Source organism: Sus scrofa, chromosome 4 (genome assembly GCF_054392235.1).
Source record: "Sus scrofa isolate SSC_HxYL_T2T_F1_AM1 chromosome 4, Sscrofa_HxYL_maternal_Yorkshire_Landrace_v2.0, whole genome shotgun sequence".
Taxonomy (NCBI): Eukaryota; Metazoa; Chordata; class Mammalia; order Artiodactyla; family Suidae; genus Sus; species Sus scrofa.
This window is the reverse complement of record NC_139386.1, coordinates 114,518,562-114,531,041: the sequence shown is the minus strand read 5'-3', so window position 1 is coordinate 114,531,041 and position 12,480 is coordinate 114,518,562. Positions and strand designations below refer to the sequence as shown.

The 12,480-nt window shown below is 43.3% G+C and overlaps 1 protein-coding gene across 4 annotated transcripts in view; it reads left to right on the top strand.

Annotated features, from left to right (window-relative positions):
• Positions 1-11,653: 11,653 nt before the first annotated feature.
• CD53 (CD53 molecule) overlaps positions 11,654-12,480 on the top strand; it is a 29,210-nt gene continuing 28,383 nt past the window's right edge. For all 4 annotated transcript variants that reach the window (XR_014844567.1, XR_014844566.1, XM_001929190.4 and 1 more), the window contains exon 1: positions 11,654-11,749. The gene's annotated coding sequence lies outside the window, so the exon portion shown is untranslated. The remainder of the gene's footprint in view (positions 11,750-12,480) is intronic.

Below are 12,480 nucleotides of genomic sequence, written 5' to 3'. Positions count from 1 at the left end.
TGCAAAAATGAAAAGAGTTGTGCCATGCTTCATAAACTGGATTGAATAATTTAGATTCTACATAAAAGGCAACTGTCGGAGTTCCCATTGTAGTCTGACTAGTATCCATGAGGATGCTGATTCGATCCCTGGCCTTGCTCAGTGGGTTAAGAATCCAGCATTGCCATGAGCTGTGGTGTAGGTTGCAGACACAGCTTGGATCTCGTATTGCTGTGGCTGTGATTCAACCAACATCTGTAGCTTTGATTCAATCCCTAGCCTGGGAGCTTCCATATGCTGTGGGTGCGGCCCTAAAAAGAAAAAAAAGGCGGGCGGGGGGGGGCAATTGTCTAAAGCAGTAGCTACCAAAGGCTTATGACCTGAGTATGGCTGTGGACACCACTGAATTCTGACAACCTCAGGTGAACTGGTGTCCCAGGAATGGTCTAAGCAGGTCAGAGTCTCCTTTGCTATTTTCAGTTATCCTAAGAATTCCATCTGAATCCTTGTGTAAAAGCTCATCTCCAAAACAAGATGATAAGGATGGTCACTCATTTGTTCAAATATTCATTGAGGGACTATTATGTCCAAGGCATTGTACGAAATACAAGGAACAAAATAAACAAAAACAGAGGCAGTCCCTGCTCTCGCTAAACTCACAGTCTATGGGGGAAGACAAATATTACTTAAACAACAATGTAAAACTACATATATAAATAGAAAACTACACTTGTGATTCAAAGTTAAAAATAATAAGATGACTACTACACATCTATTAGAATGGCCAGAACACTGACAACACCAAATGCTGGTGAGGCCATGATGCAGTAGAAACTGTCATTGCTGATGAGAATGCAAAATTGTACAGATGCTTTGGAAGACAGTTTGAAAGTTTCTTACAAAACGAAACGTATTTTTCCTGTATGATTCAGCAATGGCACTCCTTGGTATTTACCCAAATGAGCTGAAATCTGAGGTTCACACAAAACTTCACATGGATGTTTATAGCAGTTTTATTTGTAATTACTTGGAACGTGGAAGCCACCAAGATGCTTGGTTACATAGACAATGGAATATTGGCACTAAAAGGAAATGAGCTATCAAGCCATGAAAATACATGGAGGAAACAAACATATATTACTAAGTGAAAGAGGTCAGTCTGAAGAGGCTATACACTGTTTTATTCCAGTCATATGACTTTCTGGGAAAGGAAAAACTTTGAAGGCAGTAAAAACGTCAGTGGTCGCCAGAGTTTAGGGTTGGAGGGAGGAATAAGTAGGCAGAGCACAGAGGATTTTTAGGAAAGTAAAACTGTTCCATACCATATTCTTTTTTTTTTTTTTTTTTTTTTTTTTGTCTTTTGTCTTTTTTTGTTGTTGTTGTTATTGTTGCTATTTCTTGGGCCGCTTCCGCGGCATATGGAGGTTCCCAGGCTAGGGGTCGAATTGGAGCTGTAGCCACCGGCCTACGCCAGAGCCACAGCAACGCAGGATCCGAGCCGCGTCTGCAACCTACACCACAGCTCACGGCAACGCCGGATCGTTAACCCACTGAGCAAGGGCAGGGATCGAACCCGCAACCTCATGGTTCCTAGTCGGATTCGTTAACCACTGCGCCACGACGGGAACTCCTCCATACCATATTCTAATGCTGGATATATATATTATTTTATACTTGGCAAAACCAGTAGATGTACAGCACCAAGAGTGAGCCCTGATGTAAGTTGGGGACCTTGGGTGATGATGATGTGTCCATGTAGTTTCATCAGTTGTAACAAATGTACCTCTCTGGTGTGGAATGTTGACAGTGGGGGAAGCTATGCAAGTGTGGGGAAAGAGGTATATGAGAAATCTCTGTATTTTTGCCTCAATTTTGCTCAGCACTTAAAACTACTCTAAAAAGATAAACTTATTAAAAACAATAGTAGTAAATGTAATGTATTGATTATACATCAAGAATATAGAGCTTCAGTTCCTTTTTATGAAATAGATTTGACCTAGGCAAAGCATTTTCTACTCCTTTGCACTCAAGACTTAGAAGTGGGAAATAAGGATTTAGAGAAAGGTGGGCTAGGCAGAGGACCCAGGATGAATCAGCCATGCTCTGTCTCCCCTGCTATTATGGTGGCAGGCTCAGGGGAAGTTCTACCTCTTCCTGCCCAGGCCCTCTGCCAGGCTCTTGCCTGCACTTGTTCCCCCGCCCCCGCCCCCCCCACTGCTGGCACATGTCCTCAATAGTTAGAACATAGGGTGTGGTGTGCATATGTTCTTGGCTCCATGCAATTCTAAAGCGCTGAGCTGGCTTCGGAGTAGGAAAGCTGGGGTCAGCATTGCACACTCACATGCTGCCTGCCTTCTTTTCTGGCTCCTACGAGTCATGCTCCCCCAATGCTGAGGATCAGATTCTCTCTTGCCTACATTTTCTTTTGAAGCTTTCTTCTTCAAGATCAGCAAAGAGATTATGCTCACCATGCATGGGGGTTACTGAAAACTCTGTCTGAGAAAACAGTATGTATGAGACTGTGCTGAGTACCTGAAAGCATTCTCAGACTTTGCTTTAACAAGGGAAGATTGCCCTCTTCTTGCCCCTCTTATGAACTAGGAAAATCTTGTGAGATGATCTTAGGGTACTCCTGGTAAAGGTAAAACTCATCAGCTTTTGGGAGTTCCCTTTGTGGTTCAGTGGTTAATGAACCCTACTAGGATTCATGAGGATGTATGTTCAAACCCTGGCCTCGCTCAGTGGGTTAAAGGATCCGGCATTGCTATGAGCTGTGGTGTAGGTCTCAGACACTGCTCAGATCTGACGTTGCTGTAGGCTGTGGTGTAGTAGCCTGGCAGCTGTAGCTCTGATTCGACCCCCAGCCCAGGAACTTCCATATGCCGAGAGAGCAGCCCTAAAAAGAAAAATAAACAAACAAACAAACAAACTCATCAGCTTTTGCTTATCTACAGGTGGCTCATTGGCAGCACGTGTTAATGTCAGATTAGCTCTGCAGGACTGGAGCAGCCACAGACCTGGTCCCACAATTGAAAATAAGCCTCAACACTGGCAAGGAACCCAGGGGTCTACTCACACATGAACCAGTGGTTTTCTGACCTAAGAGTTGGGTGAAGGTACTTAAAAGCAACCAAAATGGAGAAGATGAGCAGCTTCTGAGCTCCACCCCCGCACTCACTAAGCAGTTCTGGTTTTATCTGTCTTATTTATTGCCCTTCCATTTAAAACTTCATTTGAATAAAGACTTATGCTGCTAAATATGTGTACACGCACACACACAGTTTTTTTTTTTTAATAAACGTTCCTTTCATTATAACTTCCCTTATTCTCCCTGCCAAAAAAGCACACAAAAACATGAAGGTTATATTTCGATCAGCTTATGTCCTATCAAGTCAAGGACATTGGTGTGTCCTGACTGAGAGTAGAATGAGGAGAAATTATTTAGAGAAAACCACACCTTCTAGGATGATGAGATTCTGTAGAAAATTTTGTATGTCAGTTACCTGCACTGGATTTTTTTTTTTTTTTTTTTTTTTTTAGGATCAGCAACGCCAGATCCTCAACCCACTGAGCAAGGCCAGGGATGAAACCCGAGTCCTCATGGATGCTAGTCAGGTTCATTAACCTCTGAGCCACAATGGGAACTTCATGCACTGTATTTTTTTTAAGCCTCTGAATTTTTGTAATTGACATCTTGTTGAGTCTCAAAACAACCCTTGCCAAAAACTTTCCCAGGTTTATTTCCCAAGTTTTTCAAAGACGCCTATCTTTATGAGACACTGGACATCCCCAGGCAACATGACTGTACCCAGAGTGGGTTAGTCTGCAAAGAGAGCCTCTCGTAACTCAACATACTCTGATTCCTTCTGAGGAGTGAAAGGAAGGTTACACGATGGTCTCTAAGGTTCAGATTCTGGCCTCAAGCCTGTGCAGGCCTTTGCTGTAGATGGGGGAGGTGTATAGATGCAGGGGCAAGACTAGATGGGGGGGTCAGGAGAGACGGTCATAGCCACTCCTACCATCACAAGGAGTAGCCGCATTTGCACAGAGTGGTCACCCACTCTCTCTGAGCTCAGGCAAGAAGGCAAAAAAAACCCATCTGGTCTGGGTCACAGTGTCATATAATCTTAGTGGTTTCTCACTAGTCTACACCTCCTTGAGCTCAAAGGAGATGAGATATTCACAACTCTTTTTTTGTTTTGTTTTCAATTTAATTGTCAACTTTTCTCAGAAACCTTTGAGAAAAGTAAATTACTTTTTTTTTTTAATTTTTTTTTTATTTTCCCACTGTACAGCAAGGGGGTCAGGTTATCCTTACATGTATACATTACAATTACATTTTTTCCCCACCCTTTCTTCTGTGGCAACATAAGTATCTAGTCAAAGTTCTCAATGCTATTCAGGGGGATCTCCTTGTAAATCTATTCTAAGTTGTGTCTGATAAGCCCAAGCTCCCAATCCCTCCCACTCCCTCCCCCTCCCATCAGGCAGCCACAAGTCTCTTCTCCAAGTCCATGATTTTCTTTTCTGAGGAGATGTTCATTTGTGCTGGATATTAGATTCCAGTTATAAGTGATATCATATGGTATTTGTCTTTGTCTTTCTGGCTCATTTCACTCAGGATGAGATTCTCTAGTTCCATCCATGTTGCTGCAAATGGCATGATGTCATTCTTTTTTATGGCTGAGTAGTATTCCATTGTGTATATATACCACATCTTCCGAATCCAATCATCTGTCGATGGACATTTGGGTTGTTTCCATGTCCTGGCTATTGTGAATAGTGCTGCAATGAACATGCGGGTGCATGTGTCTCTTTTAAGTAGAGTTTTGTCCAGATAGATGCCCAAGAGTGGGATTGCGGGGTCATATGGAAGTTCTATGTATAGATTTCTAAGGTATCTCCAAACTGTTCTCCATAGTGGCTGTACCAGTTTACATTCCCACCAACAGTGCAGGAGGGTTCCCTTTTCTCCACAGCCCCTCCAGCACTTGGTATTTGTGGATTTATTAATGATGGCCATTCTGACTGGTGTGAGGTGGTATCTCATGGTAGTTTTGATTTGCATTTCTCTTATAGTCAGCGATGTTGAGCATTTTTTCATGTGTTTGTTGGCCATCTGTATATCTTCTTTGGAGAAATGTCTATTCAGGTCTTTTGCCCATTTTTCCATTGATTGATTGGTTTTTTTGCTGTTGGGTTGTATAAGTTGTTTATATATTCTAGAGATTAAGCCCTTGTCAGTTGCATCATTTGAAACTGTTTTCTCCCATTCTGTAAGTTGTCTTTTTGTTTTCTTTTGGGTTTCCTTGAGATATTCACAACTTTCAGGCAGAAGTCAAGAGTCTTTAACACAAGGGTTCCATCCTTCTGCATGTTCCTGGGGGTCTGACCACCCCTTAACCCCTGAGAGAGTGGAGGGTGGTGATGTCTGCTTAGGGCTTTCCAGATAAGAGACCTGAGGAAAGTCTCCTCAGCCCTTTAGGTCTTAGGCTCTGAATCTGAAAACTCCGGAAGATTGGCTTGGCATTTTCTAAGAAATATAATGAAAGTATTAACCAAGATTCATATCAAACTTTAAACTTCATAAAGCTTTTCCATATAGTTTCTCATTTGGTCCTCATTTGGCCATGAAATAGAAATGATCCCCACAACACAGATGAAAAAACTGGCTCAAAGACGTTAGATGACCTCCTTGTAGTAATGCCTTTTGTGAATTTGTGAATGCCTTCTGGTTTCTCACTTTCTGTTATTTCCTTTATGTCATATTCCTCGCTCTGAGAGTCCATAATTCAGTTCTTCTCTTCAAGGTATGTGCTATAAACTGAAAGCGTTCCCCAAATTTATATGTTGAAACCTAACCCCAATGAGATGGTATTAGTAGGTGGGGCCTTTAGGAAATAATTAAGACATGAGGGTGGGGCACTCGTGAATGAAATTAGTGCCCTTATAAAAGACACCCCAGAGCTCTCCATCCTTCCCTGTGCCTTGTAGGGACACAGAGATAAAACAACCACATGTCAACCAGGAAGCAGGCTCTCATCAGCTTTCCAAATCCACTGGTGCCTTGATCTCAGACTTACCAGACTCTAGAGCTATGAAAAATTAATATCTGTTGTTTATAAGCTACCTAATTAGGGCATATTTGTTATAGCAGCCTAGACATACTAAGACAGCATATGATTTTTAAAAATTTATTTTTATTGAGATTACATTGGTTTATAACACTAAGTTTCATGTGTACAACATTATACTTTTACTTCTAGAGCCCATATAATTCCAAGAGCCTAAATCAAGTAGCCATAATATATCGAAGATATTATGTTCAAAAGTGCCAAACTTTTTGGCAGTGTGGCATCTGGGACAGTGCTGCCGATATGGGGCTACTACAGTTGCAATTTTGCCAATCCATGTCATGTTGGATTAAGCCTCAGCGGCAAGGCAGTGTCATTGTTGGTTGTTATAGCTGTAATAATAATAATAAATAAAAAACCGTACTGTCTACCCCCAGCTTGGGGATTTTATTTGAATAGTGCCTATTTTCCAATAACAACAACAGACTCACTCAAGGAACTCATCTATAGGAAGTCAATTCTTTCTCCATGTCTGTATGAGGTTTTGTCCATTCAGGAGGCATTTGGGCAGGTACTTCTACATGATAATGAAGCATCAGTACTTTGTATTCCTACTCATTGTCTGGGCAACTGCAAGCCTCCTAAATGCCCAGGTTCTATTATTACCTATAGTGCTTGATCAATACCATCCACCAAGAAAACCAAACTACGCATCTGATCTTCTGCTAAAGCCCTTTTCTGATTTATTTTTTTCAAAGTTTTTGAGCATTCTTCTGGATTATTCAACAACATGAGCTGCCCTGGCTTTGTTTTCCATTTTTTCTTGTTCCTCCAAATGGATTGTAAACATCTGTTAGTCAGAAACAGCATCAGTTCTCAACAAAACCTTGCAGGTTTGGGTAGATATACACATCTCTACTCTGCCCTGACTCCCAGGCTACAGCTACCACTGGTTGTCAAGCTCTTGGATCAGCCTTTCCCCGTGGGAATATGGGGAAGGCTACATTAAGGAAAACATTTCCTCCATTAATTTGAGCATCCAGGGAGTTCCCGTTGTGGCACAGCAGAAATGAATCCAACTCCTATCCCTGAGTATGTGAGTTCAATCCCTGGCCTCGCTCAGCAGGTCGGGGATCCTGTGTTGCCCTGAGGTTCTGTGTAGGTCACAGACAAGGCTCAGATCTTGCATTGCTGTGGCTGTGGCTGTGGCTGGCACCTGTAGCTCTGATTTGACCCCTAGCCTAGGAACTTCCATATGACCATGGGTGCGGACCTAAAAAGAAAAAAAAAATCCATTTCTGTTATGAGGAACTCCTGTCCTGATATATTCTTCCTGATATTTCTAAAAATTCCCTCTCTAGTAACCACTTCTCTCTGCACAGATGTTCATTCTACTTATCCCTCTCTCCTGAGCTTCCTTTTTGTTTCCTCCCTGAATCTCCAGTTCTTGTAACTTTCAAGCCTGAAGCTATTCAAACTTTTTTTTTTTTTTTGGTCTTTTCTAGGGCCACTCCCATGGCATACGGAGGTTCCCAGGCTAGGGGTCGAATCGGAGCCGTAGCCACTGGCCTAACCAGAGCCACAGCAACGTGGGATCCGAGCCGCGTCTGCGACCTACACCACAGCTCACGGCAATGCCGGATCATTGACCCACTGAGCAAGGCCAGGGATTGAACCACAACCTCATGGTTCCTAGTCGGATTCATTAACCACTGTGCCACAACGAGAACTCCAAGCTATTCAAACATTTATAGACCATCTCTTATGTGCCTGACACAACTGTTCCACATATACAGAACCCACCTACAGAGTTTTGAGTCTAGCAGTGAAAGAATATTCCAAAGACAGGAGGGGAGAGAGACAGAGACAGAAGACAGAGAGAGATTGGACTGGCCAGCGGAATGTGAGGTGTTAATAGGAGCTGCTTAAAACCTATGGGAAGCCATTGAAGAGTTTTAAACAAGGGAGTGACAAGATTGACTTTGTGCTTTTGGAAGCTCTCCTTCTCAGGACTGAAAAAGAAAACATCCAAGCTGATCCTGAAGGAGAATGGGATCCAATAACCCAGGTGAGAGATCAGGATCAGTGTAATGACTCTGGAATGATAAGGAGGAGCCCCATTTGAGAAACATTTAGGCAAAGGTACAATTTATTTATTTTGTTTTGCATTTTAGGGCTGCACCCTCGGCATATGGAGGTTCCCAGGCTAGGGGTTTAATGGGAGCTACAACGCCAGATCCAAGCTGTGTCTGTGACCTACACCACGGCTCACAGCAACACCGGATCCTTAACCCACTGAGTGAGGCCAGGGATCGAACCCACAACCTCATGGTTCCTAGTCGGATTCGTTTCCGCTGCGCCATGATGGGAACTCTCAAAGGTACAATTTAAAAGACCTGGTGGTTGATAACCCTGAAATAACCCTTTGGGCTCAGGATGGAGCTTCTCCTGCCCCAGGTGCTGTGTCAGCAAACTGAAATTTTGGTAACCTTCCTGTAAACGCTTTGCTTGACCAGTGAACATGTTGACGTGAGGTGCTACACTCATTTCCTTGTTCCTTCTCACCCAAACGAGTTTGGCTATATGGATACACTCTGATTTTCTCTTCCTTGTTCTTTATTCTCGATTCTACTAAAGCTTCCTGCCTTCTGCCCCATTTTGCAGTTCTCTGAGGGTGAGACTGTCCGCTTATAAAGTGCTAAATAAAGATTTCGTGTGTGTCACCTAAACTGTCTTCTTTCGTCAATTTTAGCAGTAATAGGTGGTGATGCGGGAGAGCGAGGAGCCTAAGGGGGTGCCTGGTTTCTTTCTTGGGCAATTGGAGCTGCGTCCAGCTTTGCCTGAGATGGTATATGAGTGGGAAGGGGGGGGGAGGTTTGAATGGGAAAATGCTGAGTTTACCAACCTGACTTTTGGACACTGTACTTGAGTTGCTCATGTGGGGGGTTCAAACAAGAAACCAGATTTTACATAGAGATGTGCTAGAAATCAAAGCCATTGAAGGACTTTCCTCAGTAACTCCACTTCAGGGGTCTGCCAGTGTGACAGCATCCCTGAGAAAGGGGTGCTGTTTTCTCAAAGTGAGTTCAGCCAAAGAGAGAAGAGTTTATAACAGTATCTCCTAAAATGTAGTTACACGGCTAAATTGCTCCTGGAGAAATAGCGTGCACACACACACACACATGCACACACAAGGACCCATGATCAAATAAGTTTGGGAAAATATATATATATTTAGAGAATGTTAAGAGAATAATAAGGACTAACGCGATCTGCAGTAAAGAACGTTTTCTTTTTTTTTTTTCTTTTTTGTCTTTTTGCCATTTCTTGGGCCGCTCCTGCGGCATATGGAGGTTCCCAGGCTAGGGGTCGAATCGGAGCTGTAGCCACCGGCCTACGCCAGAGCCACAGCAACACGGGATCCGAGCCGCGTCTGCGACCTATACCACAGCTCACGGCAACGCCGGATCGTTAACCCACTGAGCAAGGGCAGGGACCGAACCCACAACCTCATGGTTCCTAGTCGGATTCGTTAACCACTACGCCACGACGGGAACTCCTTTTTATTTATTTATTTATTTTATTTTATTTTTTTAAAGAACGTTTTCTTCCTTAATGCAGCTTTCTCCGTGAGCCAACCCTGGTCGGAAATTATTCCAGAATCTTAATGTCTCAGGGTGAAGGAAGTGAGTAGGATTATTACCAGATGTTACTATTAATAAACTGAAGCTGAGATGCTGAGATTTTCTCGGTCTCTCGTAGCTAACAGAAATAAAGCTGGGACTGAAACCCAGATCCTGGGACTCTAAACTGGGGCTCCATCTACTAACAAATCATTTCTACTAGGGCTCATCAGATTGTGCCTTGGTGTTTGCTCCTGACCGTACACTTACATAAGGACAGTCCAGGTTCTAAGACACGGAAGTCTGAAAATAGTGACCCAATCAGACTGGAGACTACAGATCTTCTGGAAGAAAGCTGGAGGTAGGGTGGGGAGAAGGTGGAGGGGCTTAAAGACTTTCCTATCTCAGTCTTAGAAAACTTCTAAAATGTTGATTCTTGGAGTTCCCATCGTGGCTCAGTGGAAACGAATCTGACTAGCATACATGAGGACATAGGTTCGATCCCTGGCCTCGCTCAGTGGGATCTGGCATTGCCATGAGCTGTGGTGTAGGTCAAAGATGCGGCTCAAATCTGCTGTTGCTGTGGCTATGGTGTAGGCCATCGGCTACAGCCCCAATTCACCCCTTAGCCTGGGAACCTCCATATGTCACTGGTGGGGCCCTAAACAGACAAAAAAAAAAGTGACTAATTCTTTAATAACCCCCTTTAAAAATAAAATGAAATAAAATGTTGATATTGACTTCCACTCCAGTCTCAGTCCACTTGAATGGGACTAAGTAAGTATGGTGGGGCCAGGCATACTTATTCTTTTTTTATTCTTAAAAATTTTTTTTTTGTCTTTTTGTCTTTTTAGGGCTGCACCTGCAACATATGGAGGTTCCCAGGCCAGGGATTTAATTGGAGCTACAGCTGCTGGCCTACGCCTGAGCCACAGCATCATGGGATCCGAGACACGTCTGTGACCTACACCACAGCTCACGGCAACACCGGATCCTTAACCCACTAATCAAGGCCAGGGATTGAACCCAAAACCTCGTGGTTCCTAGTCGGATTCATTAACCACTGAGCCATAACAGGAACTCCTAAAATTTTTTTTTATTATAGTTTATTTATAATCGTCTGTCAATTTCTGCTGTATATCAAGGTGACCCAGTCATTTTATATATATATACACACACACATATATATTCTTTTCTTAGATTATCCTCCATTGTGTTCTGTCACAAGTGATTGAATATAGTTCCCTGTGCTATACAGCAGGATCCCATTGCTTCTCCACTCCAAAAGCAATAGTTTGCATCAATTAACCCCAAACTCCCAGTCCATCCCACTCCCTCCCCCTTCCCCTTGTCAACTGCAAGTCTGTTTTCCATGTCCATGAGTTTGTTTTTTCCTGTGGAAAGGTTCATTTGTGCCATATGTTAGATTCCAGATATAAGTGATATCATGTTGTATTTGTCTTTCTCTTTCTGACTTCACTTAGTATGAGAGTCTCTGGTTTCATCCGTGTAGCTACAAATGGCATTATTTCGTCCTTTTTTATGGCTGAGTAGTATTCCATTGTGTATGTATACCACATCCTTTTAATCCATTCATCTGTCGATGGACATTTAGGTTGTTTCCACAGGCACACTGATTCTTGAACAGATCCACAGGTAATTCTGAGGTGCCTCCTTGATTAAGAAGCACTTCCCTTTTTCTAGGCAAAAATTATTGCCCAAATTACCCCAGGACCTACCAGTTCTCACAGAGTCATGCCTGAACCGACTTGGCCTTTGAGCTTTTCCTGTGTTTCATAGAAACGGTTCAGACGTTTGGGCGGGTTGAGAGTAAGCTTCTAAAAAGCCACAGGGGGAGGATTGCATCGCTGAGGCTGAAGAGGGCGGGCCCAGGCTCACTTCCTCCCTCTCCTCATCTGGGCTTCCTGTCGTCACAGTGTGATCACATTTATTCCCCCTTAACTTCTCCTTTTACACAAATAGCCCCGACATCCGCATTACCAGCTTTGTCTCAGGGCCGCATTGATAATCATTAATTCTGCCTAAAGGACCGAGGAAAAGTGCCTGCAAAAGGTAAGATGGGAACATTGTAATCTGGTTTGAGAGCAAAGACCTGAGCCATATTACGTGGGCTAGGCTCTCTTCCTAGGAGTCTCCATAGACCTCTCTAGTAACTTGGAAGTCTCCAGAAACTTCTGTTTTGCTAATTTTTACTACAGATAGTCAAATTATCGGCAAGGTCCCAGTGACCCTCCAAAGGAAACCAGGCCAGAAAGACTTTCCATTGATTGGGTGCCTATTGTCTGCTATCTCTTTGAGTCACGGCATTTCTGTGCTTAAATTGCTTTGGAACTTGAATTTCTCTGTGTGGTCGCTTTTGTGTGAGTTGAAGTTGGAGAGATTTCCTATGTGCTCTGTTTGTTAACAAGACTGGTCTTGTAAGTGAGCAGAGAACCAACAGACAGAGCCATTTAAGAGGGAAGCTGGGGGGTTTCCTTGTGGCACAGCGGGTTAGGGATCTGGCATTGTCAGTGCAGCGGCTATCATGGTTGCTGCTGTGGTGCGGGTTTGATCCCTGACCTGGGAACTTCCATAAGCCATGGGCATGGCCAGTAAATAAATAAATAGGTGGCTGGGAGATGCAGATCTTTTTCATTTGAGAGCATTTTGAGAGTGAAGTTAGTGACCCCCACTGTGATTCCTCAGAGACACTAGAGGGCTTCAGACTAGGACATGAGGCCCGATTACCTTCTTTTTTTTTTTTTTTTTTTTTTTTTTTTGCCATTTTTTGGGCCTCTCCTGCG